This window comes from Eucalyptus grandis, chromosome 3, assembly GCF_016545825.1.
Source record: "Eucalyptus grandis isolate ANBG69807.140 chromosome 3, ASM1654582v1, whole genome shotgun sequence".
In the NCBI taxonomy this organism is placed as follows: domain Eukaryota; kingdom Viridiplantae; phylum Streptophyta; class Magnoliopsida; order Myrtales; family Myrtaceae; genus Eucalyptus; species Eucalyptus grandis.
Genome location: NC_052614.1, coordinates 26904758 through 26926137, shown reverse-complemented (window position 1 = coordinate 26926137; position 21380 = coordinate 26904758). Strand labels below are relative to the sequence as shown.

At 40.1% G+C, this 21380-nt stretch overlaps 4 long non-coding RNA genes across 10 annotated transcripts; all 4 read left to right on the top strand.

The window, feature by feature from the left end:
• The first annotated feature begins 6956 nt into the window (after positions 1 to 6956).
• LOC104436987 lies at positions 6957 to 10269 on the top strand. Of its 6 annotated transcripts, none has more exons than XR_005549609.1 (3): positions 6957 to 7830; positions 8588 to 8692; positions 9028 to 10269. It is a non-coding gene; the product is annotated as an uncharacterized LOC104436987 (long non-coding RNA). The 6 variants fall into 6 exon arrangements; XR_005549610.1 differs by lacking the exon at positions 6957 to 7830 and having other exon boundaries at positions 8510 to 8692; positions 9028 to 9158; positions 9361 to 10269; XR_005549611.1 differs by lacking the exon at positions 6957 to 7830 and having other exon boundaries at positions 8510 to 8692; positions 9028 to 9445; positions 9572 to 10269.
• A 1372-nt stretch (positions 10270 to 11641) lies between these two features.
• On the top strand, positions 11642 to 13321 carry LOC120291519. Its single transcript, XR_005549606.1, has 3 exons — positions 11642 to 11922; positions 12022 to 12050; positions 12137 to 13321. It is a non-coding gene; the product is annotated as an uncharacterized LOC120291519 (long non-coding RNA).
• A 1752-nt stretch (positions 13322 to 15073) lies between these two features.
• LOC104436989 lies at positions 15074 to 16987 on the top strand. 2 transcript variants are annotated; one of them, XR_005549605.1, is made up of 3 exons: positions 15074 to 15747; positions 15852 to 16501; positions 16575 to 16987. It is a non-coding gene; the product is annotated as an uncharacterized LOC104436989 (long non-coding RNA). The 2 variants fall into 2 exon arrangements; XR_005549604.1 differs by having other exon boundaries at positions 15074 to 15761.
• Positions 16988 to 17118: 131 nt separating this feature from the next.
• On the top strand, positions 17119 to 19260 carry LOC108957296. Its single transcript, XR_005549455.1, has 3 exons — positions 17119 to 17410; positions 17506 to 18798; positions 18909 to 19260. It is a non-coding gene; the product is annotated as an uncharacterized LOC108957296 (long non-coding RNA).
• The last annotated feature ends 2120 nt before the right edge of the window (positions 19261 to 21380 follow it).

Genomic DNA, 21380 nt, shown 5'->3' with positions numbered 1-21380 from the left:
ATTTTTGTGTGATCTGTTTGTCCTTTTTTCTCTATTTTATTTGGAACTTGTAGGCTACATTCTTTTCCAAAAAACATTTGTTTTCGACACTGTTTTTTGTGGTAGCATTTACCTTTTCCAAAACTTTACCAAAAGTATATCATGTAATGTTTTGACATAAAGCAGTGTTGTTGGATGGTTCATCAATAGATTGATATTTCCATTAAATTGTTTATCAAGATGATTATGGATTTCGGGGATTGGCAGTTGCATCTTTCCTCTTGTAGCAATCTATTCATCTGAGCATGTTGTCCAAGAATGACAAAGCTGGTCACTTAACATAGAATAAGGTGCTTGGGCTTCTTGGAGGAGTGGTGATAGATTATGCAGTCTTTGTTTTCTTGAGTTCTGAAGTAGTCTCCTCTTATCAAATCTTCAGGATGAGCAAATTTTGAGGATTTATAGGCATTTTGTAGTTTTGATTTGAGTTTTTCTTCAGTTGATTATCTTCGGGGAGCAGTGAGATAATTATTCTCGAGTTCTAATTCCTCAACAAGTTGATGTTTCGCCAGGTTTGAGAAGTGGCAATCTATTGCCTTCTTCGTAGGGTGAGTTGATGATTGTTTGAAATTGGACAAACAGCCATTTTGTGGATCCTAAGGAATGGTACATATGATGAGGTTGGTCAATTATTACTTAGAATGATGGAGCTTTTCTCAAGTTTGATGATCTATTCACATCTATCTTCGGTTGGGTTGGTGTATGGGCAGTGTCCTTGATCATCTTGAGGACCGGTGAAAAATTGCAGAGTGCGTGCTTTGTTTGAAATTGGATAAGCTTCCACATCTTGGATTTTGGTTCTTTTGATGTTCTCACTCTCTATCCTCACTCTATATGTGTATATGGATCAATCTGTAATAAATTAATATTTTGGCCACGCTATGATAGGGTGTGCAAGAACAAGCTTGACTCATGCTTTGAGGGTTTGAAGTTTGACATGAGATCTCTGATTGTCATTGGATGGCCTCTCTATTGGACATAGTTGCAAAAGGAGAGTACTCTAAGTCTCCTTAGTTGCAATGAGATATCTGTATGGGTTTGCTTAGCGGTCATTTTCCCCTGCTGTAATACTTTCTTCTGGCACTGTTATTGTTGGGCACAGTCTACAAGTGAGGTGTCTTTATGTGAGATGGGTTATTTTTTGTTTGTAGTGCCACCTTGAGGGCCTAAATTCTGAATTTTTTGGTTCGCATAGATCCATGGGACGATGAAGGCTTTTTTGCGAGGACCTAAGTTATACTCCATTGCAAACTGTTAGCATCTCATTCTGAAAAGATGAACTGGTGCTGTGCTTGTGCCTGTTTGCTCTTAATAACATATACCACGTAGGTTACTTTCATAACTAGAAGGTCTCTTTGTTCTCATGTTTAATGATTGGCATATGTGATGAGGCCTCACATGAGGATGTTGACGGGACAGCCATCTAGACATAACTTCCCTTGGCATTGCTTGCGCTGTGACCGCTTCTCTCCTTTTTGCTGATTCTCTTGTTTCTTATTCATCACAAGCTGGTTATTTTGTGTATGCTGTCAGCAGACATGGCTGGTCAGGTAGGGAGGAGCAGACACTTGGTGCTTGGTTGGCATGTTCGTCAAATTTTGTAGTTTTTTTTTTTTTTTTTTAAATGGGTGAGGAGACAACTATCCTGCAGTGAATAAGCTTTGGTTTGAGGTTTTAACATATTTACTGAGCATAGACCCCTTCTGATCTTTGACGATACCCTAATGTATGACGGGTGAAATTCTACTTCGTATATATGATCTAAATTTAATGAAGCACTGCTGTTTAGGGCTATGAATTATACATTTCCAATTTCATCGTGAATCTTTGCGAATGATGATCTGTCAACCGGATATTTTAATTCATGGCTCTTCTGTATCTATCTCATAAGCTCGACAATGGTTGTTCAAAGTCATCTTTCTTGTAATTGGAGATACTAGACGGTTGCCTTATGATCGGTTTCATTTGCTTGGGTATTTGCTTCGAAGGGATGAATTTTGAAGCATTTGGTTGGGTTTATCTCCAGAACAATGCTTGCGAAGGCTCTGATTTATACAGAAAGCTTATCAATGTTAATAAGGTTCAAGTCTCCCTCTAATCATAACAACTAATTTTGTGGCTTCCATGCTATATGGACTTATTGGTGCCTGTTCCAGTTTAGAGTGATCCAACTAAGGACGGTGTGAGGATGCCAATTGGTCAGAACTGTTAGGAAATGTACTTGAGTTGGGAAGGCAGGAGGTTATTATTTAATGCAATTATGTTTATGGGTGAAACTGAAGGGGCATACAACAAACCTGCAGTGAATGAGGCTTTGATTTGAGGTTTTAACATTTCTGGTGAGCACAGAGTTCAGTCTACTTCCCCTTCTGATTTCTTATGATACCCTAATGGATGGTGGGTGAATTTCTACTTTGTATATGTAATCTGATCTAAGCATCAAGCATAGCTGTTGAAGGTCTTTAGGGCTATGAATTTATAGATCTCCAGTTGCATCATGATCCTTTGCCATTGGTGATCCGTTGTCCAGATTAATTCGTGGTTCTAGTGTTGGCTCTACAAGGATTGTTTGGAGCCATCTTCCTTCTAATCAGAAATATTAAACTTTTGCCTTATGATCAGTTTCATTTGCTTTGGTATTTGCCTTGAAGGCATGAATTTTGAAGCATCTAGCTGGGTCTATTTCCAGAACAATGCCGGTGAAGGCTCTGATTTTATACAGAAAGGTTTATCAACGTTATTAAGTTTCAGGTCTCCTTCTGATTATATCAACTAATTTAGTGGCTTCCATGCTATACGGATTTTTCGGTTGTCAACCAGTGCTTGTTCCAGTTTAGAGAGATCTCACTATGGACTGTGTGAGGATGCTAATTGATCAAGCTGTTAGAGAATCCAACTTTTTGAGCTGGGAAAGGCAAGAGGTTATTATCTAATGCAATTATGTTAAGTTGAGCTACTGAATTGTTGTTTTTCTTTGAGGATCAGGGTGATGAGTGATGTCTGGATCTTTCTATAGGGATTATCTGTAGCTTCATGACCTCTGCAAAGATCTGGTTTATGATATTTTCATTTCACAGATTAGAGGAGATGTGATGGACATCTAGTTCTCTTCCTGTTGTTGGTTGGGGTCTCTCTCTTTTTTCTTTTTCTTTTTTGTGCAGATTATGTTGAATTTGACCTGGTTTGTGTTGAAGGCATTGACCCATTTTACCTAACTTTTAGTGAAATGACTTGACTTAGCAAGCCTTTACTTTTTGCTTCTTCTGGGGATATTTTTGGTAGAAATGGTTTATTTTGGGTGCCAGTTCAAGTTTCTGTTTTCAATGTCTTGCTCCCATCTTTGTTTTCGAACGTGACTGGATAAAACTACAATTACTACTATTGAATCTTGTGTTCAAGGCTAAGTCTACTTGTTGCGTAGCTTGGTCATTCGGGGCCTTTACTTTTTGCTTCGTCTGGAGGTATTTATGGTGTAATTGGTTTATTTTGGGTGCCAGTTTATGTCTTTCTCTTGGATGATGTCATGCTCTCGATCTTTTTTTCTGTCAACTTCACTGGATAAGAATACAAGTGAGTCCTGTTTCAAGGCTAAGTCTAGTTGTTGCTTTGCTAGGTCATTTGGTGGCACACATTGATGGCTGCTTGACTTATGGAGTAGTGACTGAGTCTCCTGACTGTTTGTTCCATTTCTTATCAAATTCTACTAACGTATACTTGTGATATGGGAAACTGATTGCTGATATTCACTAACATCATGGCAGATTATCCCTTCTTTCAATTGGTTTGGTGCAGTCCATAGAAGTTCTCTCCTCAGGATGCTCGTTATATTGAATCTCCAGTTGAACAAATTAGTTTTATATTGCTTGTGTGTTGAAATTGAGAGTCACTTGGCCAGGAGTTTGCTTCATCCCTCTACATGGATTCACGTGTCATTCTCTCTGAAACTCATTTTCTATTATCATCATTTTCTGCGGAAGCTGGCTTTAGTTTGTACCTGCAACCTGCAGAACTATATCTGCAAAGATGCTTGGAATTTGCTCGTTTTCTTTTGGTGGGGAGGGAGGGAGGGAGGGGGGCATGGTGGAGTGCATGGTTTGGTTGTTATTGCCATCTGTAATGCTCACACTTTGAATGAGATGGTGCACTGGACATGTTGCTTTTGGTAGGTTTGTATGCTGTATGAGCTATACCTTGACAAGAAAAACTAACTGTTTTGAAGACTTCGCAAAGAATTGGGCCTTCCTGCAGGATGTATGGAGCTCGTAAAACTTTGCTCATATATTTGGACTGTTCAACATATTTCTGTCTGTTGTCAGTTGCACACTCTTGGAAGTGATGTCCTTGGCTAATGATCTGTATTTTATGGACTATAAATTCTTGAGATTTGCCAAATGAGAGGTGGCGATTTTCTTGTAACATCTCGGATTTTCATTTGTGGCATCTAATTGTGGGCGTTTATGGTCAAGTTTCCTAATTGGAGATATTTTGAGTGTTTGCTTACTAGTAGTCATGGGCATTATGGAATTGGCATCTCTTCCTCTCTCTTTTAGAATGCTTTTACAAACTATCCAGGTGGCATGGGTACTTTTGCAATTAAATGTCTTTTCACTTTTTCCAATATGAATGTTTTGTAATGGCAATTGGAGATATACAAAGTTGAGGATTTCTGTGGCTGCTCCTAGCAGAGTTGAGATCTCATCTTTTTCACCCTGGATCGCATCTCCGTCGCTCCTCTCAGTGCAGTATTTCGGTTAAACTGTTGGGAATAGTCTTATTATCAGAAGAAACAAACTGATTTCATTTTTTGTTGATGCCAATGTCCCTGTTGCACGCAATCTCAATTTCAGCTGGTTGATCTTTGATTCAGTCAGGTACAGACATTGACCATTCCCAGCACTGGTCAGTTTATTCTTCTTTCCTCCAAGTAAACTTACTTCGATATTACAGCTAAGCTACACTGCCATTTGCATCGACTTCACTGTAGCACTAATCTATGATCACTAATGTAAAGTTGGGAAGTCTATAAAATCGATCTGAATGATAAGCCACAGCAAAGTTCCATTTCAGTGCCTTCTGCAGAACATTAATTAATCTGTTGAGAAGTTATTCTACTGTTAGTTTTCATTAATTTATAAATTTGCTTCATATATATTTTTCAATATAAGTTTTAGTTACTAAGTTCTCCTGTTGAAAATTTAATTGTTGTACAAATAATTATTCTCAATTTATTATTGGCCTCTTGTACTGTATTCAGAAATGGATGAAGAAATTTGATCATTTCTTTATATGATGTAGAAGATTAGATGATTCCGCTTGCTAGTAAAACTAAGTTGCCATATTGATATTTTGTCCAACTCTAGCTCTTTCTTTGCCATAGAAACCAGGAAAGAGGATCCTTGTGCCTGCCACTAGGAGAAGGAAATCCTCATAAAGATGTATTTTCTTTGCCAGATTAAATGTAATTATTTTTTTCTCCTTGAAATTTCTTCCAAGTTGATGAAGAGGAATGATGCTGCAAGCATTTTGCATATAGATCAATTTCCCTTTCACTTTCCCCTTGCATTGGTAGTTTCTGATTGCGGATTTGTTAGTGTGGCTGGCTTATTGTTATTAGCATGAGTACCTCAGCAAACTTGGCCACATGGGCATTGGGTATATTTTTATTACCAGCTCTTTTTATCTGATTTCCATGTTTTCTTTTGCCAATTAGATCTTTCAGTATGCTTTTTCAGTTAAGATAATGGATTATTCTGATTTTTAACAGTAGGAATCTTTTTTATTTAGAGAACTTTGCTTTCGATTCTCATATTCGCTACTCCTTATTGCTTTTTGTTAAAACTTTGGATATTTTTTCTTCAGGCATATTCATTATCAAGCAGTCATTATTCTTGCACCTTAAGCTCCTGTAGATATGGACATTAGGAAAAGCAAAATCTATGGAAGTATGATCACTACTGCGCAGTGTTTTTTACCATTTACTGTGGCTATGATGATGATGGTGTTGCTGGATATTCTCTCTCAGAATTGGATATCTTCTCCTTCTACTGGTGTCTGCCAAAAAACATTTTCTATGAGAATGGATGTCTCTTGGTGGATGCCTGCTGTCCGTGTAAGCTTATTGAGACTACTGCTTTTGGTGCCTGCTGTCCAATAACTTTTTGCTGCAACGAAGATTGGATTTGTTGCCATTTCTTTCATGCAGAAGCCTCTTTGTTTCCTCCTAACAATAGAATAGGTTATCCATTTCTATAAAAACTCTTTTCTCAACAGTTGTTCACTCTGAAAAATAGGTGGCTACCTCTTTGGACAGAGAAGTGGGCCGTGGATCGTGTTTTGTATCTCAATAGTATTTAATAGTGTTCATTCTGGCCTGTTGATATGCACTTCGTGTGTTCTTTTCTGTTGGCACAGAAATTAGAATGGCAGCTGGACATATTATACTGGGATGGATTTCCTGAATCAGTCAGGCCTTGAGGACGCACAGTTGTGACTGCCGTTCTCCATACTCCATTTTTTTATGTGTTCTTTTTTCGATTTTTACTTCAAAAATTGGATAGACCTATACAGACATTTTCAGGGGTAGAACCTGCTTTGGCGTCAAGTGGGTTCATGTTCGTATCGGGTGGACTGGTTGTATCATCTTCTGACATTTAGCTGTTAGTGGATTAGAGGCTGTTTGATTGGGTTGTGAGATGTTTGGCAGTCTCTTTGTCTCATTGATGTCCTTTGATTAGGACTCTGAAGTTGATTAGAGTTGCAGCCATTGAAATGGTGGGGTTGCACTTGCTTTACACACACGCAACTTGAACACTGTCTGTCTGTCCTTTTCTTCACTTCTCCTCATCTAACTAGATGGATGATGGACCCCATATCATGAATTATTGATCCATTGGAAGCAACATTGAAGGGATGTCTGTTGAGTTATGGAAGAGCAAATATGCTTAGCAGAATTAGGTGGATGAAGTTTGGATATCATTCGAAAGGAAATGTTATGGTGGCCCCTTTCTTGCTCTTTCTCTTAGGTCTTTGAGGAACTAAGACTTCACATGACATGCGCGCATGGCATGTGTAACTATTTATTGTCAGTTTCCCAGTTTGGATGCTGTTTGCAGGGTGACTTCAGGTCTGATGAACTTGAGAAGAGACATAAGAAAGTCCTTATTTGTCGTCCCCTTCTGGCTTCTGGTTTGGGTTTGATTATGATGTCGGTCATATTTATTCCCGCATATGGTTTTCTAGAGTGCCTTTTATGGAAGATTCCATGATTTGTCTAAGAATTTAACTTTTTTGGAGATGATATAAAGTCCAATGTGGAGGCTTTTTATAGCTCATGGGACACAAGGAGCACAAGATGAATTGCGCATTTACAGAGCCAATGGTGTCTTTGCCTTACCTTTGTCAATGTGCCTTTGTCATGTGTTCATGAGGCTTTTAACACATCAGACCAAGGGCAGAGAGACGAATTGCTTGTTCCCCATATTCAAGGTCGTCTGTGGTACAAGCATAATACGGGCATGCCTGATCCCAATAAGGAACTTTTCACTGGGGGACTTGGATGGGTTTGAAACCAGAATAGTTCCTCTTCTACCACGTGCTGAAAATATGGGTATCCTACCAATAACTGGAAGGGCTAGGTTGCTCAATTGAGGGGAGTGGGTTGAGGCTTCTCTGCTTGCAGTTGTGTTGGGATTTAGCAAGCTGTCCATCATTGCTTTTCTGTACAACGCTCTGACAACAATGGTTTTCTGTTCCAAAGATAGTTACTTTTAATCATCGGAGGGGATATCTCCAGTAAGACTCCAGCTGTAGACTTTTGGCTGAATACATAAGGACCTGATGCTTCTGGTTCTCTTCTTCCGGAGTTTTTCTTTCATGAACAAAAGATTCTGGTTTCGGTGAATAAGAATGAAATTTTGAAGTGACTGCCATTGATCAACAGATCTCTTGAAACTTCCACTGGTTTCCAAAATAATGGTGATTTCAATTTTGTCAAGATGGTATTGGGACTGGGGTTTTTTATTAAGTTCTGATCACAATGCATCGTCATTAAGTCGGACAATGTGGAAACAAATTGCTTTTATATGGATATGGTTTCTTTCTGGTCTTTGATAGCTATGGAATTTGATTAGGACAGAAGATTTACTGATTGTAGGAGTCTCGATTATTTCAGAGTCACTGTAAGGATAATACTAGCCTTATGCTGGATTGGTAGCATTTGGTGCGCTTCCTTAGTGGTAATTTCTCTTGAAATGACTGGTTGGTTGCAGATGGATGAGGTTCTTATCTTTTTGGGAAATTGCTTCGGTCTGATATGGGATTAGTCTATTCTCTTTTCTTTGTTATTTAATTGCCATCGCCTCGATTCCCTTGTGATGTAAATAAGATTTTCACCTGATGGAGATGTTTCACAAAACCAGTCTTACTCATTTCTCTTCTTCTGATGTCGTGGAAATGGATGGTACTTTGAATAGCATATACCAGGTGATCGTCAAAAGTGTTGATACCTCATCCATTTATAGTGAGTAATGTTCCTTCTTTGGTTATACAGATTCTTGCCAGCCAGTATGTTGTGGTCTCTCTGGGAAATGCTCCCCAAGCATGGTTATTGTGAATGCTATTAGATGTGGAATTATTTACTTCTGTCCAGCTCCCGGTACTATTGACAACCTCTATCACTGCAGAGCACTTCCATTTGTTCATTATAGTAACCTGGTTTTTGTTACACAATTAGTGTTCTGTATTAAGTTTGGTACCTACCTTGACCTTGTAGCCATATGAAAGCTCTAATTCTGATGAAGAGACAATTTCTGTCTTGACCATGTAGCTATATGAAAGCACCCTAATTATGATCAAGAGACAATTTCTAAATATTTGTTCCTATTACTCGTTATCCTTCTCATTGATGCTTACCTTGCAAGGCCATATCATTCACATTATCAGCAGTGAAGTGAAATTGAGAACTTATCGAGATGCTGGTCACACCTGCAGATCTTTGTACTGATGTAGAGGTCTTGGTGTATCTCCGTCGCCTCCTAGGACCTGAATTCATTGTGGGGTTCGCCTATGGTTTTCCTTCACAGTTGGTTAAGCATGATGCAATCTCATCTGACTAGGAACATGTATTACTCTACTGTCTTGAGATTTACTTGTACGCTTATATTTGAAAACATCTCTAGGACCCATGATTATGATGATGGAGCTATTGGTAGAAGTTTGATATTTGTATTTAACTCCTTTCAGAATCCCTCTCTTTAATTTGACGTTTGAACGAAGTTATGATGCTCTCTCTCTTGACTGTTCTTTCTTTCGTTGGATAACAAGTGGGAGAAGCAGGTCATCTTGCAGATTATGAATCTGTTTATGTGAAGAAGCTGGGATCTTCTATTTCCATTAACCTCAGCTCCAGGTTGTTGTGCTGATTTCGAATCTGTCTGGAGCCAGGTCCATTGATCTGTGTTCCTTAGCTCCTTTATTCATCATCTCTTCCAATTTTCTGGCATTGTTATTATATATGTATATTATGTGGTGGCAGAGCCACGCTTAATTGCAAGGAGGTAGTGTCAACGTTAGTGAACTGTCCACAAACTTTCTGCAAATCCATGTTGATAAGAGGGGTGAGTTTTAGCGTGATTCATGTGTCCTTTGTACTAAGATGGGCTATGACACTTGTTCTGGATCATTTTACAAATGTGACATTTGTATTCATATGTAAAAGGAGCTTCTGTGGCACAAGTAACAGTTTTTAGCATGCGTTTTGTAAACAGAGTTGGGTCTTTCCGTCTATAATCTGGATATTAGTGCACTGGTTATGCAACTATCGTGCCAACCTCAGCACTGGTGAAAAATTGCGGTGAGGAAGGCTACTTTCAGCAATGTGGCAGCCATTGAATTTTGCTAGAGTGCAACTATGGTGGATAGGTTGGCTACATAGAATGCAATTTTGTCTTGATTAAAGAACTATACCTTATCCCATCTGGAGTAGAAAACCTGCTGCTCTGCTGAATGCTTTTGTTTCCTTTTGTCGTAGTTAAGTCAACAGAAACATCTAGAAGATAAGAGTTGTCTTCATTGTGATGTGGCCAGAGGAGAGCGGGACCAGACCACTTGTTGCTGCTCAAGTAGGGATGGATGTAGAGTTGTTGGAATATGTGTTGTCAAGGGAGCAATTGAAACTAGATGGTTGCCGTACTGTAATTCTCAATTCCTATTGATAATCTGCTCCTTTTTATCCGTGGATGTAGGTCAATTTGGCCGAATCACGTAAATTTTCGTGTATATCTTTTGGTGGTCTATTTATTTATTTTTATCCGTGTCAATGGTCTAGGTTTATATGAAATGACAAGATAGAGATAAGACTTTCATTACTTAGCTCTCCCATCTTAAATTAAAGATTCTATAAGTTGTAATCAATGAACATGGTATCTCCGTCTATTATTAATGTTGGAAAATACTCTTACAAAAAGAGACATTCATTAATATCTAATATGAAAGTTTGAAATACTTGTATGAATTTTGCTAGTAAATAATCCTCTAATGATGAAGGAGATGAATAAATTGACATGAGAATGAGTCAAATTACTTTAGTTGCTTTGCAAATTGATGATACTTTATTTTCCGGTCAATATTTTTGTTATAAAATCAAGCATAACAAATTGACACGTGCTATCTCTTTTGCAATTGAAACTATCACATGTAGAATCCTAGCATGAAATAGAAGCAAAAACATGTTAAATTGACAAAAAAATCATGGCAAATCTTCAATAGATAACAAGCTTACGGTTTGACACTCGTTTATAAACTCATAAACTAAGTAGTCAAGGATTGATAAGAATTTGTATAAACATAATGGTGTGGTAATGTAATCCAAAGACAAAAAAGGGGCACAAGAACTTTTCAACATTTTTGGCCAAATTTGAGGACGAGGACTCCAATGGGGAGAAAAGAGTTCTTGTTGGTGGAGAGCCACTTGTCCTAGACAAGATTGTGCTAGCAAAAAGCTATCCAAGTTCGATCACCTTTTCTTTCTTTGCTAGCAAGTTGTTTGTGTGGTTGAATTATCTCGAAAATTCTTTTCCTACTAATCGCTTAGTAGTAGAATCAATCCCAATCTTCTAAAGAGTGCCCAATTTCATCCTAACATCTAATCCCATCATAAAAAGATCCAATCGTTCAAATTTATTTCCCAAGTCTCCTAACACTTCCGATGGGAGCAAATATTTCGTTAGATATCTTCTCAAATTTCAATTTCATCCTTGAAGAATGAAAGTTTATCTAATCTTATACTTCAAGGGAGGATACTTAAAAATTTCAGGGGGAAAGCGGCAGGAAGAAGTCAGGACAAGTGTTCAGAAAAATTCTTTACGCAATAAAAGGACTGAAGGCACCGCGTGCGTCCCAAGCACACGCGGTCGGAATTGGCAGCCCACCGACTTTCCTAAACGAAACCGTCAGCAGAAGATCACAGCCGTCCAATCACAGCTGGCTTCGGATTTTTTATTATTATCGGACGGTCAATCCGAAGTCGGTGTATCCTTCCCTAAAGTAACCGTTGTCTCCGTCCTCTCCATTCCCTCTTCATTACGCGTTTTCCTCTCGCCTCTGGCCATGGCGTCTGGAGATGTCGTCTTCCCGATTGAGCGTTCTCCGTCGGCCCTTCTTCGCTTTTGTTTTCCGTTTCTTGATCGATTGATTGTTGATGGGGGCCGATTGCTTTGTTTGTCTTGATTTTGTGAAGCATCTTCTGGTTGCAGAGATCCACTTCTATGTTGCGGGAGATTCTTGAGGGTTTCGCTTACCCTACGATTTTTATTGGCGTCTGGCGATATCATCTTCTTCCGGAGAGAAGACGTGGTTGTAGCGATGATCCCGATTGAACGTTTCTCCGTCGGCCTCTCTCCTTTTTGGTTTCCGTTTCTTGATTGATTGTTGATGGGGATCTATTGCTTTCTCGGTCTGATTTTGCGAGGCGTCTTCTGGTTGCAGAGATCCCCCTGTTGCGGAGATTTTTGAGGGTTTGGCTCGGCCTACGATCCCTTCGATCGCTTAGTGATTGATTCATCGACCTATCGATTGAACTATGCGCTGTTGTTTTGACCAGCTCATTCTGGATTCTTGTTGTTCGGTGAATTGGGAGTGTGGCTTCTTTCTTTCATATGAGGATGCTGTCGCAGCAAGTGTTTGGTTGAGCGCTCCTTTTCTGACCGGTTGATCTTTCTGTCACGAGCTGTTTCTGGATTTTGTAATTTGGTGAATCCGCAGTGGCTTCTTTCCCCTTAGAGCGAAACTGCTCTTTCTCCTTTTTGGTTTCCATTTCTTGATTCATTGTTATCTCGGTCTTGATTTTGTGAGGCGTTATCTGGTTGCAGAGACCCACCCCTGTTGCGGAGATTCTTGAGGGTTTCGCGCTTGGCCTACGATGCCTATTGGTTATCGGAATTATTCAGTTTACCTCTTGTCCTTTGGTTGCTTAGTGATTCATCGACCGATCGATTGAACTTTGCGCTGTTGTTTTGACCAGATCATTCTGGATTCTTGTTGTTCGGTGAATTGGGAGTGTGGCTTCTTTCCTCTTGGATCATATTTCCTGACGTCAGAGGATGTCCTCATGGGAAGTGCTTGGTTTAACTCCTCCTTTGACCCTTTATTGATACAATAACCTATCGATCTTTCTGTTATTTGGTGAATTTGCAGTTGGCTTCTTTCCCCCTCAGGGAGAAATTGCTTGTCTGAGGATGTCAAGGACGATGAATACTAAAACACGGGTGTTTCGTTTTTTTGGAGCATTGATGATCATTTTGCTTTCATCTTTTTGGCTGAGATGATGAAAGTAGTCTTTCATGCGATAGGCTGAAATTTGGTGGTCTTGATTGGAATTTGTTCTTCGGTTTTCTATTTTTGGGGGTTGATTATCGTCTAGTCCTGATCCTCTCGCAGGTCGGAGTTTTGCAAGACTTGACAAGTGGTGATCTGGTGCGAGCTGACGATTGTCTGAAATTGGATAAGCTCTGTCTCTCTAGGCAGTATTGGTTTGAATGAAATTTGTTCTCCACTCCCATAATTTTCCAATTAATGCGAAACCCGATTCTCATTCCTTCGGAGGTCTGTTTTGTCGATGTATGATCTGTCATGGTTCTTTCTTTGCAAGGTGTAAGCACCACAACAGATCACTATCCAATCCAGATCCGCTTGCTAATGTCTCCTTCCTAGAAATGATCCCTACCTTCTGTTCTCATCCTTCAATCTCATCGGGAGATGTCGTTATGGGAAGTGTTTGGTTTAGCTCCTCCTCGATCCTTTATCAAACCCACTTTGGTACAATTGTTTCACAAGCTGCTTCTGGATTTTTGTTATTTGGTGAATCTGCAGTGGCTTCTTTTCCCCATGGAGCGAAAGTGTTTGTCTTGGGATGTCGAGGACGATGAATACGACGACACCGGTTAGCATGTTTCATATAACACGGATGTTTGGGCTTTTGGAGGACTGATGATCCTTTGGCTGCTGTCTTTTTCTCTTGGTTGAGATGATGAACTAGTAGTCTTTCAGGCAATAGGCTGAAATTTGCTGGTCTTGATTGGAATTTTGTTCTTTGGTTTTTTTATCTTTGGGGGTTGATTATTGTGTAGTCCTGATCCTCTCACAGGTCGGAGTTTTGCTAGACTCAACTAAGTGGTGATCTGGTGCGAGCTGACGATTGTCTGAAATTGGATAAGCTCTGTCTCTCTTGGCAGTTATTGGTTTGAATGAAATTTGTTCTCCACCCCCATAATTTTCCGATTAATGCGAAACCCGATTCTCATTCCTTCGGAGGTCTGTTTTGTCGATGTATGATCTGTCATGGTTCTTTCTTTGCAAGGTGTAAGCACCACAACAGATCACTATCCAATCCAGATCCGCTTGCCAGTGTCTCCTTTTTAGAAATAGTCCCCCCCTCGTGTTCTCATGCTTCAATCTCATTGGGAGACGTCGTTATGGAAAGTGTTTGGTTTAGCTCCTCCTCTGATCCCTTATCAAACCCACTTTCTGTACAATTGTTTCACGAGCCGCTACTGGATTTTTGTTATTTGGTGAATCTGCAGTGGCTTCTTTTCCCCATGGAGCGAAACTGTTTGTCTTGGGATGTCGAGGACGATGAATACGACGACACCGGTTAGCATGTTTCATATAACACGGATGTTTGGGCTTTTGGAGGACTGATGATCCTTTGGCTGCTGTCTTTTTCTCTTGGTTGAGATGATGAACTAGTAGTCTTTCAGGCAATAGGCTGAAATTTGCTGGTCTTGATTGGAATTTTGTTCTTTGGTTTTTTTATCTTTGGGGGTTGATTATTGTGTAGTCCTGATCCTCTCACAGGTCGGAGTTTTGCTAGACTCGACTAAGTGGTGATCTGGTGCTCTGGTGCGAGCTGATGATTGTCTGAAGTTGGATAAGCTTTATCGCGTCTGGAGGCAGTTATCGGTTTGATTGAAATTTGTTCTCCAGTCCCATAATTTTGCGATTAATGCGAAACCCAAATCTCATTCCTTCGGAGGTCTGTGTATGGTCGATATATGATCTGTGATGGTTCTTTCTTTGCAAGGTGTACATGCCACAACAGATCAGTATGCAATACAGATCCACTTGCCGGTGTCTCCTTGCTAGAAGTAGTCCCTCCCTCATGTTCTCATCCTTCAATCTCATCGGGGGTAGGAAGTGTTTGGTCTAGCTCCTCCTCTGATCCTCTATCAAACTCACTTTCTGTACAATTGTTTCACGAGCTGCCTCTGGATTTTTGTTATTTGGTGAATCCGCAGTGGCTTCTTTTCTACATGGAGCGAAAGTGTTTATCTGAGGATGTCCAGGACGTGAATGCGATGACTCCAGTCAGCTTGTTTCATAAAACACGGATGTTTCGGCTTTTTGGAGGACTGATGATCATACAATCGTCTTTTTTGTGAGATGTTACTTTTATGTGACATATTGCCTCTTTTTATGTGACATATTACATCTGAGGATGTCCAGGACTGATGATCATACCAGATTGATGTTGTCTGCATGGTAATTTCCTATGCTGAGATGTTACTTTTATGTGACATATTGCCTCTTTTTTCCCTATGTTATTGGGAACTTGCAGGCTAGGTTCTTTTCCAAAAAGTATTTATTTTTACATTGTTTTATGTGGTAGCATTTACCTTTTGCCAAAATTTTACCAAAAGTATAGCATGTAATGTCTTCACTTATAAAGCAATGTTCTCGGATGGTTCATCAATAGATTGATCCGTTTAAATTGTTTATCAAAATGATTATGGATTTTGGTGGATTGGCAGTTGCATCTTTCCTCTTGTAGCAATCTCTTCATCCGAGCATGTCGTCTAAGAATGACAAATACATAGAAGCTGGTGAGTTAACATAGAAGAAGGTGATTGGGCTTCTTGGAGGAGAGGTGATCTATTATGCAGTCTTTGTTTTCTTGAGTTCTGAAGTAGTCTTCTCTGATTGCATCTTCAGGATGAGCGAATTTTGAGGATTTATAGGCATCTTGTAGTTTTGATTTAAGTTTGTCTTCAGTTGATTATCTTCAGGAGCAGTGAGATAATTATTATCGAGTTCTAATTCCTCTACTGGAAGCTTTTCCATGTTGAGAAGTGGTGTGATCTATTGCCTTCTTCTGTAGGGTGAGTTGATGATTGTTTGAAATTGGATAAACAGCCATTTTGTGGATTCTAAGGACTGGTATATATGATGAGGTTGGTCAATTATTACTTAGAATGACTGAGCTTTTCTTGAGTTTGACGATCTATTCACATCTATCTTCAGTTGGGTTGGTGTATGGGCAGTGTCCTTGATCATCTGGAGGACCAGTTGAAGAGCTGAAATTTTGATAAACTCCTGCTGCGTAGGCACTTTGTTGAATGTCATTCCTCAGTTGATTCCCTTGGAGTGGAAAGATGACAATTCAGCTTTTTCTGTATGGCTAAGTTGATGAATTGCGGAGTCCGCGCTTTGTTTGAAATTGGATAAGCTCCCCTTCTTGGATTTGGTTCCTTTGATGTCTTCACTCTATATGTGTACATGGATGAATCCTTAATCAATTAATATTTTGGCCATGCTATGATAGGGTGTGCGAGAACAAGCTCGACTTATGCTTTGAGGGTTTGAAGTTTGACAAAAGATCGTGGATTGTCATTGGATGGCCTCTCTGTTGGACATAGATGCAAAAGGAGAGTACTAAGTTTGCTTAGTTGCAATAAGATATCTGTATGGATTTTTGCTTAGCCGATATTCTCCACTTCTATAATACTTTCTTCTGGCACTGTCATTGCTGGGGACAGTTTACAAGTGAGGGTTTTTGTATGTGAGATGGGCTGTTTTTAGTGTGTAGGGTGCCACCTAGGGGGCCTAAATTGTGAATATTTTAGGTTCTCATCGATCCATGGGACAATGAAGGCTTTTCTGCAAGGGCCCAAGTGATACTCCATTGCAAACTGTTAGCTTCTCATTCTGAAAAGATGAATTGTGCTGTGCTTTTGCCTGTTTGCATGATTGGCATATGTGATCAGGCCTCACATGGGGATGTTGACCGGACAGGCATATGGACATAACTTCCTTGGCATTGCTTGCGCTCAGACTGGTTCTCTCCTTTCTGCTGATTCTCTCATTTCTTATTCTTCACAAAGCTCTGTCGTTTCATGTATGCTGTCAGCAGACATGGCTGGTCAAGCTGGGAGGAGCAGACACTTGGTGCTTGGTTGCCATGTTTGTCAAATTTTTGTAGTTATTTTTAAATCGGTGAAACTGAAGGGGCAGACAACAATCCTGCAGTGAATAAGCTTTGGTTTGAGGTTTTAACATGTCTAGCGAGCATGGACCCCTTCTGATCTCTTATGATACCCTAATGTACGATGGATGAACTTCTGCTTCGTATATATGATCTAAATTTAATAAAGCAAACCTGTTTAGGGCTATGAACTTATACATGTCCAATTGCATCATGATCCTTTGCGAATGATGATCTGTCGACCAGATATTTACTGTATCTCTTTCTCATCCGCTCTACAAGGGTTGTTCAAGTCATCTTAATTGGAGATACTAGACGGTTTGCCTTATGATCAGTTTCATTTGCTTTGGTATTTTCTTTGAAGGGATGAATTTTGAAGCATCTGGTTGGGTCTATGTCCAGAACAATGTCGGCGAAGGCTCTGATTTTGGATAGAAAGCTTATCAAAGTTATTAAGGTTCAAAGTCTCCGTCTGATCATACTAATTTTGTGGCGTCCATGCTGTATGGACTTATTCAGTTTTCCACGGGTGCTTGTTCCAGTTTAGAGCAATCCAACTAAGGACTGTGTAATCAAAACTGTTAGAGAATCCAAGTTCTTGAGCTGGGAAGGCAGGAGGTTGTTATTTAATGCAATTATGTTTAGTTGAGCTACTGAATTGTTGTTTTCCTTTTTGGATCAGAGTGATGAGTGGGTTTTGGATCTTTCTACAGGGATTGTCTGATTCTTTTATTTTCAAGGATTAGAGGAGATGCGATGAACATATAGTTCTCTCATGTTGTGAGTTGGAGTCCTTTTGTTGCAGATCTTTTTGAATTCGACCTGGTTTGTGTTGTAGTGTATTTGAGTTAGCAAGCTTTTGCTTTTTGCTTCTCCTGGGGTATTTTTCGTACAAGTGGTTTATGTCATGCTCTCTATCTTTGTCTACAAACCTCACTGGATAAAACTTCAATTACTACAATTGAGCCTTGTGTCCAAGGCTAAGTCTTGTTGTTGGTTAGGTTGGTCATATGTGGCTACTTTTTGCTGCTTCTGGGGTATTTTTGGTATAATTGGTTAATTTTGGGTGCCAGTTCAAGTCTCTCTTTGATAATGTCGTCCTCTCATCTTTTCTGTGAACTTCACTGGATGAAACTCCTATTGAGTCCTGTTTCAAGGCTAACTCTAGTGGTTGCTTTGCTGGTGGCACATGGATGGCAGTTTGGCTTGTCAGATGCTTCTAGCTTTACCCCTGTGAGATGAGAAACTGATTGCAGATATTCACCAACATCATGGCAGATTATTCGTTTCTACTTTCAATTGGTTTGTTGCCGTCCGTAGAAGCTCTCTTGTGGATTCTCTTTATATTGAAGTTCCAGTTGATATTACTCGCCTGACAAATTAGTTTTATATTGCTTGTGTTTTGGAATCAAAAGTTACTTGGCCACGAGCTCACACAATCCCTCTACATGGATTCACCCCTGATTCTCCCCATAATTCTTACTCTATCAAGAACGAGTCGATTTACTTGGCCTTTTCTTTCTTTGCCATCAAGTCATTCGTGTGGTTGAATTATCCAAAAAATGTTGTTCCTACTAAAGGCTAAGTAGTAGAATAAATCCCAACCTTCTAATGAGTGCATAATTTCATCCTGATATTTAATCTTATCATAAAAAGATCCAACTGTTTAAATTTGTTTCAAAGTTATTTGCCAAGTCCTTTAATGCCTGCAGTGGCGTCTGGCGATATCGTTCGTCTTCTCGATTGAGAGCTTTCTCCTTCGGCCCGTCTCCCTTTTCTAATTCCGTTTCTCGATTGACTGATTGTTGATGGGGGCCTGATAGCTATCTCGGTCTTGATTTTGTGGAAGCATCATCTGGTTGCAGAGACCCACCCACACCCCTGTTGCGCGGAGATTCTCGAGGGGTTCGCTTGGCCTACGATCTCTGTCGGCGTCTGGCGATATCGTCGTCTTCCAGAGAGAAGTAGCGATCCCGATTTGACTGTTGATGCGGAGATTTTTCAGGGTTCGGCTCGGTCTACCTTGCCTATTGGTTTACGCGTCGTCCCTTTGATCGCTTAGCGATTCATTGACCGATCGATTGATCTTTGCATTATGCGTCGTTGTTCTGACCAGCTCATTATGGAATCGTGTTGTTCGGTGGATGGGCAGTGCGCGGCTTCTTTCCTTCCTCTTGGATCATATCTCTTGAGGATGCCGTGATGCCGTAATGGGAGTGTTTGGTTTAGCTCCTCCTTTGACCCTTTATTAATACAATGCCCGATCGATCTTTCTGTACAATTGTTTCACGAGCTGTTTCTGGATTTTGTTATTTGGTGAATCCGCAGTAGATCCTTTCCCCTTGGAGCGAAATTGTTTGTTTGAGGATGTCAAGGACGATGAACATCTTGTTTCATAAAACACAGGTTGGAGTTTTGCTAGGCTGAAATTTGCTGGTCTAGTCCCGACAGGTTGGAGTTTTGCTAGACTTGACAAGTGGTGATCTGGTGCGAGCTGATCATTGTTTGAAATTGGTAAGCTCTATCGTCTCTCAAGGCAATTATCGGTTTGAATGGAAATTTGTTCTTCAATCCCTAATTTTCCAATTAATGCAAAACCTGATTCTCGTTCCTCCGGAGGTCAGTGTTTGGTTGACGTATGATCTGTGATGGTTCTTTCTTTGCAAGGTGTACGCACCACAACAGATCATTATCCAATACGGATCCGCTTGCCGAGTGTCTCCTTCCTAGAAATTGTCGCTCCCTCATGTCCTCATCCTTCGGCTCATCGGGAGACATTGTTAAGGAAGTGTTTGGTTTAGCTCCTCCTCTAATTCTTTAAAGAACCCACTTTTCTGTAAAATTGTTTTATGATATGCTTCTAGATTCTCGTATTTGGTGAATTTGCAGTGGTTTGTTTCCCCCTCGAGTGAACTATTTTTCTGACGATGGCAAGAACGAATGAATACCGTGACATCAGTCAGTTTGTTTCATAAAACTAGATGTTGGGCTTCTTGGAGGACCGATGATCCTTTTGCTGCCTCTTTTCAGTTGAGATGATGAACCGGTAGTCTTTCGGGCGATAGGCCGAAATTTGCTGGTCTGTATTGGGAATTTTTATTTTTATTTTATAACTTTGGGGTTGATTATCATCTAGCCCGGATCCTCTCACAAGTCGGAGTTTTGCTAGTCTTGACAAGTGGTGATCTGGTGCGAGCTGATCATTGTCTGAAATTGGATAAGCTCTATCGTCTCTCGAGGCTGTTATCGGTTTGAATGGAAATTTGTTCTCCAATCCCCTAATTTTCCAATTAATGCAAAACCCAATTCTCGTTCCTCCGGAGGTCAGCATTTGGTTGACGTATAATCTGTGATGGTTCTTTCTTTGCAAGGTGTACGCGCCACAACAGATCATTATCCAATCTGGATCCGCTTGCTGGTGTCTCCTTCCTAGAAATTGTCCCTCCCTCATGTCCTCATCCTTCAGCTCATCGTGCATCTATGATTGTGCATGCATTCCTCACTGAGCCAACACCCTTTGAACTACTCTTCGAGGAGACATTGTTCCCGAAAACGCATTCTGACCTTTCTTTTTTTCTTTATATTTCTTGATTGATTTTGAAATCAGTCTGATTTTTTTTTACACTTTGTTATTTTCCGAAGGTTTTCCGAAGGTTACGCCTGGCCTTTCTCTGACCGGCATGTTGTGGCATCGTTAGGGTGCTGTGCTCCTCTCGATCGCTGATCGATTCATCTTCGATTGATCTTTACAAGTTCAATTGCATTATGAGCTCATTCTGGTATTCACTATTCCCCGAATTGGCAGTTTCTTCTTTCTTCTTGGAGTGATCATTTTCTCGAGGATGATGTCCAAGTGGACAATGAATACGATGCAACTGGTCAGTTGGTTACATAGAATGCCACATTTGGGCTTTTGGAGGACTAATGATCGATCTTACACTGTTTGTGGTTGAGCTGATGATCTAGAAGTACAACAAATTTTTGAAATTGAAATTATGACAACCTTCTATGCTTCTTTTACTGTTCCAAAGTATTACTGGATTTTGACAGCTGGTGATCTATTGCGTTTTCTGGAGGGCTGAGATGAGAATTGTTTGAAATTTAATGAGCTGTTGCTGCTTGAATTTCAGGCAGTTATTGTTTTGAATGGAACTTGTCCTTTACTACTGTTATTTTCGAGTTAACCTGAAAGATCGGACTCCACAGATCGAGTTCGGTCGAGGCAATACTATACCTGGCCAAGATTGATATGGAGTATGCAGGATAAGTGATGTTCTTTCTTGCTCATACACATCAACCCCTAATCTGTCTTCCACTTCTGTTATCTTCTAGTTAAGGTGGAACAATCAGATGTTCTCTTTCTTTCGCAGGTCGAGTTTGGTCGAGCCAATAGTTTACCTTGTCAATTTTGATATGGAGTATCTGCAATCGGTAATGGTTCATTCTTGTTGCATAAGCATTGATTCATGGGACAAGTTCTTCTTTCAGAGTTCTTTCATGTCTGGAAAGGTCCACACATGTTCTAGCTCGTTTCTCTCCCCATTCTTCTGTAGGACTCCTGATTGCACTTTCAGCTGCATACCGTATG